General features: G+C 39.3%; 1 protein-coding gene across 1 annotated transcript in view; it reads right to left on the minus strand.

Annotated features, from left to right (window-relative positions):
- Nucleotides 1–5,828, minus strand: part of LOC129456405 (WAP four-disulfide core domain protein 3-like) — a 43,526-nt gene extending 37,698 nt beyond the window's left edge. The window contains exon 1 of the mRNA XM_055223179.1: nucleotides 5,820–5,828. The gene's annotated coding sequence lies outside the window, so the exon portion shown is untranslated. The remainder of the gene's footprint in view (nucleotides 1–5,819) is intronic.
- Between the last annotated feature and the right edge of the window lie 1,484 nt (nucleotides 5,829–7,312).

Here is a 7,312-nt window from a genome sequence, read left to right on the forward strand (position 1 = left end):
ATAAAAATATTAGAAACAGTAACAAGTATTAATTTATACAAAAGGTGGGACAAGGACAATGTAGGATTTCGTCACCATTACTGAGAAACCATGAGCAATGCATAAAAAACATCCACCACATGTATTCCTGAGGGACATGTTACCTCTTGGCTTTTCACAAACACGTCCACAGCCGTCGAAGCAGCACTTCAGGTTTCCCTCACATTCATTGTCTGTGGAGCACTGATCCAGACAACCGACCTCTACGTGAATGTCTGTCCTGGGCTTGGGACAGACTCCAGGTTTCTCTGAATCCACTGGAAACAAATTTAATGAATTAGCCAAAAAAAAAAAAAAAGCAGCTACTTCATAGTCACATGTGTTAAAGATTCAGTGGCAACATCATTACTAGCTCAAAAAATGTCAGATTTCCTCCCACACCTATATTTTGTGACCAACGTCATTTTTCAGAAGATCATTTCAGTTGAAATCAGATCATCAGGTGCTTGATTGTGAAATAGTGTCACTGAACAATCAGTTAGCCCTGTGGTCCACATGTAATTAAAGGATATGACAAACAGGAGTGTTCTCCTTATGACTGGCTCCCAACAGGTGTGCTGTTAATTTACAATCAAACCAGTAAATGAATTAATGCAATATATACAAATTCAATGCTGTGAGACATTCCAGACAAACAGGACCATGTTCCAGTTTAGTGCATTAGTGATCAAGTAAATCCATGTCTTTTTTCACAAATGTCACTGAAACATTAAAACCTCTGGACATTGTGGTATATATAGAATTAAGTATTTACAACATGTGTTCAATGTTCTCCATTTAAAAGCATATTCAAAGTGACTGACCTTTCACAGCAGAGAGCAGAGGCACAAAGGCCAGGGCCACAGTCAGGAGGCAGAGGACAGAGCGCACCATGTTGTTCACTGCTGCAGACACAGACATTAATTATGTAGATTCCTAACATAAGTGTATGAAAAAAAATGCACTGCAACTCTTTCACCATCTAATATTATAATGATCTGATAGTTTGTGTTTAGTTCAGAGTCAACACCTTTTTTTGTTCTTGAAACTGTTATTGATCAATATTTTATTATACAGGTTTTTAGGGGACTGGCTCTAGTGAACTGACTGTCATTTTGTCCTGTGGCCCTTGTGGTCAGAAAATAAACCAGAAGAAATTCACTGTGTTTCCTCACACCAGAATGTTACATTGGTGTCAGATGAGACGAGCCAAACCTCCTTGGTAAAGGTTCAGTTAAGCTAAACTCGACTCTGCTGAGCTACAGTTGACGTTTCCATCTGTGACTAATGTAGCTCGTCCATCACACAGGCCTAAACTTAAAGCAAACAGGTAAAAAATATAATACGTCAACAAGTTTGGGATATTCATTCATTAATTGAAACAGTTCTGCAGTTAAAGTTGGTCTGTGACATAAAACATGAGTAAGTGCATCAGCTAATTAATTGTAATTGAACTATTTGAATTTCTACTCACCTGTGTTGTCTTCCACCTTAAATGTTCCAGTCTAATGACTCCCCAGGCAGCCGGAGCATCTTAAGAAGGTTCCGGGCCAGACAACTGTGTGCTGAGGAGGAGGGGTGTCCAAATATTTTAGCTTCTTGTATCTAGTTTGTTTTCCACAGTTAACACTGATAAAGTAATATAGAGCTCTATTTTAATAACACATTTGATTGAATAAAGATTTACACTGTTTTACTAAAAAAATAACGTTTAACATTATTATTGGATTTGCTGGAACTGACCTGTGCTGCAGTGTGGGAGTCACCAATTAAGGAGTGGCTCTATAAAAGGAGCCAACCTCAGTCTGATCAGAGAGGGTGTGTTGAGTGATGTCCAAATGAGGCTTTGGGACTATGAACCCTTTGGGACTATTGTGTTGGAATTTGGTTTATTACTTGAAGCTTCACTGATTTGAACGTGGGCGTCATCTGCTGGTGCATTGGTTTTACTGCAGCCATGTAAAAGGTGATGGCCCTGCAAGTGTGCACTTTGAGTTTCACTGTATTTGAGCACTTTTGATAACTTTTACTCTGTATTGTATGCCTCTTTGTTTCTCTTTGTCTTTGTATGTTTGTCAATGAAGACAATAATTTCCCCCTCTTGGGGATCAATAAAATATATATTTCTACATAAAACTCAAGCACACTTCAGTTCATGTGTTGCTTTTCCTTCTACCAATATGTAGATGGTTCACTTAACTGTCATCCACCAATGTTAAAAACATGAAGAATGAAATGTTGTCCTCTGGTCAGCGTGAAATAAATGAACCATTAAAGAATAGGTGAATATGCAAATAAAAATAGATTATTGGCCTAATGATTTTGACAATTGTGAGTTCATGTATGTATATTCTGTATGTTTTATGTACAGGTGGGGGGTGGTACAGGTTTGGGAACTGGGCTTTGTGTGTCATCCAGTACAGCAGAGGGTCCTCTGAACGTTTGTGTGGAGGGGCTGACAAATAACACTGCACCTCCACATTGGCATCAGCAGTGGCATTCCTACAAACTATAAACGCTAATCAAACCAACCCAAATTGTACTGACCAGATGGGCAACGCATCGTGTTGTTTCAGCCATTTTAAACACAACTGAGACCTGCCAGATTTTCAAAGCCAAACCAGTCAGCTGATTCAGTCTGAATGAAGCGGTGAATTGGTTAAAACGTCATCAGTCACGTGACTTGAAGCTCTGGAGCAGTGCTTCAGAAAAAAAACCTGCAGAGTTTTGAGGTGTGGTTCAAAGCCCCGTGTCAGAGGGAACATCACCACTGATCAGAGGGAGCTGTGTGTACAGGCTGTTACTGCAATGCTGCTTTAAAATTTTTATTTTTTTTTTTTATAGAATATTTTTTATAAATATTCTATAAATAAATGCACTTGGGTCTGCACTGGACAAATCATCTCAGCTCTGCTCTGTTCCTCGTTAAAACCACTGAGGTTGCTATCCTGGTGATCACAGCGACTGAAGATTAAACTAGAGGAGGGCACTGACTTCACTCCACACACTGAAATGCTCCCCTGTGCCATCAAAACATCAGGGTATGAAGACAAGTCTGATTGGGCAATGTTTTAGGCCCAGTTTAACTGTTGGCCCAGGCTGCAAGATGATCCATGGACGAGAGCCCCCAATTAGCTGTGTGTCTCACAGGGGACACTTTGTCTAGTCTGTCCCTGCTGAGTCCTGAGTCCTCTATACGTGACTATAGAACTTTAGCTGCAACAGCGGCGCTGCTAAGTTAGCACCACATCGCAAAAAATATATATTTTTATTTAATTGTGTAAAATCAGTCGAGGGCCATATCAAATCTCCAGGCAGTCCAGACGTGGCCCCCGGGCTGCATCTTTGACACCCCTGCATTAAAGGTTTTCACTGATGTAATATCCATCAAGTAAATACAAATTGCTCAGCTCTGTATTTACATCGAAAAGACCTACTCCAAATGAATAATGTAGCTCCATTTCCATTGAAAAAAAAATGTATTAAACTTTTCTAAACAAACTCCCTGATCCACTTGGTCCTCTGAACACAAACTGCACAGCTCCAAAAACATCCTGACCCTTTGCTCAGCTTTCTCAAGACGCAGAATCAGAGTCTGAAGTGGTGTTCTAAATGTATAATGTCATTAATATCTACAGACAACAGAACCAGGTCAGACAGTCCAAGAAGTTTATTAAAATGTTTAACTTGACACCACAACTCAGTGTTAAGGTGTAATTTTTATTAAATGAGCAGAAAATGTGAGCACATGACATGAATCAACATGTCACTGCAACAGTTTCATGTCTCTTTGATGAACATTTACTGTATCTGCACAATTTTAATATCAGAGTCAGGGTTAAATCGCATGACAAGTATATAAAGTGATTCAAGATTCATAAACACCAAAATGATTATGATTATTGTATTTTCTTTTGCCATGTTCAGGGTCAGACACTGGAGTCCACAGCCGCTGTAGCAGAATTTGAGGTTTTCACTCTGACTGTTGTAGACTGTGGTGCAATGGGGGGTTGGGTTCTGTGAAGATAAACACTTACAGGTCAAATCTGTGGAGAGGCAAATCTGCTCACAATAAGAATGCATGTTTTTCATCATCAAAAAGAACCATACATTTTATTTCACATCTATATTCATTATCAGGTGCTTTTAATGTGAAATAGTGTTGTGTCTGCAATTAAAGATGTTTCTATTGGTCCTGTTTGAGGGAGTTACTCCAGAGCCCTGAGGTCAGCTGACCAGCTCCTGTGCCCAAAGTCAGGCTCTAGACCAGAGGTGAGCCTTTTCTGTGGCAACAGCCAGACTATGCCTCCCTCTGCCTGTCAGAGCCTCACACTGGGCATGCACGTGTGTGTATATATATATATATATAAAATAAAACAGATGAAGTAAACAATAACTGAAGAGTGCATTACTTATGAGTGGTGGCTGACAGTTTCTCCCACATTTGGTGGGGCAGCATTTATAGTTGTTCTTACAGTCTTCATCAGAGGCGCATGGAGGGATACAGACCCCAAAACCACCTGGACAGTCAAGAAGTTGATTAAAAATAAAAAACAAAAAAGTGCCAAATATTTTTTAATACCGTGGATGCCAGGTCCTCTTAGGACACATTTACTCAAGACAAATGTTGCCATGTTCAGGGTCTTAATAGTTTTCGCAAATTATTCAAATGTTTTATAAAAATGATTAAAATGTCCACATATGACGACATTTGTTTTGCGCCACTTCTCAGAAACTACATAATGTAAAAAGATAATTCTTTGCATTTAAACTCATCAAGTCCCAGTCAGCCCAAATAACAAATAAAGCATCTCATGCAAGAGCTCAGGTCAAGAAAGCACTGAAATATATAAAACTATTCTTAGTACCAAGTATAAATAATTCATACAAAGAGGTGGGGCAAGGATAATGTAGGATTTGATCATTACTGAGAAACAATGAGCAAAACTTAACATCCACCACATGTATTCCTGAGGGACATGTTACCTATTAGCTCTTTACAAACATGTCCACAGCCGTTGGAGCAGCACTTCAGGTTTCCCTCACAGTCACTGTCTGAGGAGCACTCGTTCTGACAACTCGTGCACAGTTTGTTAATGAATGTCCTCCCACAGAATCCAGGTTTCACTGGTAAAACAATTAGCAACAAAAAAAAAAAATTGTCTACTTCATAGTCAGATTTGTGTAAAAGTTACGCATCTAAATGCATTTATTTTACAATGTTAATTTTTTTTTTTGAATGTGATTCAAAAAATACTGTATCATAGATTTTATTCCTATATTCTGTGACCAGCCTCATTATTTTTCTAAAGATTTTATCAGTTGAAACCCGAACATGATCAGGTGTTTGTTCAATGATCCCATTTCACAATCCAAGCAGTCGGCCCCGAGTCATCTCCTTTAATTACAGCTGAACCAATTTGCAATAAAACACCTGTAATTGAATTAATGCGATGCCATGCTGTGAAACATTCCAGACAAACAGGACCATGTTCCAGTTTAGTGATCAAGTAAATCTGTCCATTTTTTACAAACTAAAACACTTGACATTGTGGGGGAAAAATATGACACCATATGATGCTATGCAAGCTGAACTGAGTATAAATGACATGTGTTCAATGTTCTCTATTTAAAAGCATATTCAAAGTGACTGACCTTTCACAGCAGAGAGCAGAGGCACAAAGGCCAGGGCCACAGTCAGGAGGCAGAGGACAGAGCGCACCATGTTGTTCACTGCTGGAGACACAGACACAGATTAAACTCATGTACAGCTTCTATTTATCCTCCAGGAAAACCTCAAGCTGATTTGACACTGTAGGAAAGTGGGACAAAAACTCATACAAATCAAATTTAGTATTGATTCTGTAGATTCCTGACATAGATGTTTGAGGAAAAAAATGCCCTGCAACGTTTTCACCATCTAATATTGTAATGATCTGATATTTTATCTTCACTTCAGAGTTGACACCTTTTGTTTTTGTAACCGTTTGTGTTGGTGAAGTTGATGAAAATGGTCCATTTATCGTTTTTTGGGAGACTGGCTCTAGTGAGTCAAGAATGTTTTGCTCTTGTGGTGGTGTGGGTTATGTCCTACAGTCACCCTTGTGGTCAGAAAATAAACCACAAGAAATTCAGTGTGTTTCCTCACACCTGAATGCTACATTGGTGTCATGAGACGAGCCAAACCTCCTTGGTAAAGGTTCAGTTAAGCTAAACTCAACTCTACTGAGCTACAAGTTGAAGATGTTTCCGTCTGTGTGACTCATGTAGTTAGTCCATTACACAGGCCTAAACTTAAAGCAAACAGGTAAAAATTATAACATGCAAAGACGTTTGGGATGTCCGTTAATTAATTGAAACAGTTATGCAGTTAAACTTGGCCTGTAACATAAAACATGAGTAAGTGCATCAGCTAATTAATTGTAATTGAATTGTTTGAATTTCTGTTCACCTGTGTTGTCTTCCACCTTAAATGTTCCAGTCTAATGACTCCCCAGGCAGCCGGAGCATCTTAAGAAGGTTCCGGGCCAGACAACTGTGTGCTGAGGAGGAGGGGTGTCCAAATATTTTAGCTTCTTGTATCTAGTTTGTTTTCCACAGTTAACACTGATAAAGTAATATAGAGCTCTATTTTAATAACACATTTGATTGAATAAAGATTAACACTGTTTTGCCAAAAATAACTTTTAACAATATTATTGGATTTGCTGGAACTGACCTGTGCTGCAGTGTGGGAGTCACCAATTAAGGGAGTGGCTCTATAAAAGGAGCCAACCTCAGTCTGATCAGAGAGTGAGCTGTATCTACAGACTGTTACTGTATGGCTGAGTTTATCTAGTGCGCTATATATTTATTTATACTTTTTTGTTTTTTGATAAATTTTCTTTAGTGTTTGAAATAAATGCACTTGGGTCTGCACTGGACAAATTATCTCATCTCTGCTCTGTTCCTTGTCAGAACCACTAAAGTTGTTATGATGAGGTGACAACAGTGACTTCCAAACTCCCCTGATCCACTTGATCTCCTGTGAACCCAAATTACACAGGGGGATCAAGTGAACAGGAGTGCACAAACCCCAAGGTATGATGGCAAGTCTGATTGGGCAAAGTTTTAGGCCCAGTTTAACTGTTGGCCCAGGCTGCAAGATGATCCATGGACGAGAGCCCCCCATTTAGCCGTGTGTCTCACAGGGGACACTTTGTCTAATCTGCCCCTGCTGAGTCCTGAAGACAGATGTGAATACAGAACTTTAGTCAGGGCTTTGAAGAGAAGGTTCAGGTCCTGCTCCATCTCC

The sequence above is a fragment of the Periophthalmus magnuspinnatus genome, chromosome 7, assembly GCF_009829125.3.
Source record: "Periophthalmus magnuspinnatus isolate fPerMag1 chromosome 7, fPerMag1.2.pri, whole genome shotgun sequence".
Taxonomy (NCBI): Eukaryota; Metazoa; Chordata; class Actinopteri; order Gobiiformes; family Gobiidae; genus Periophthalmus; species Periophthalmus magnuspinnatus.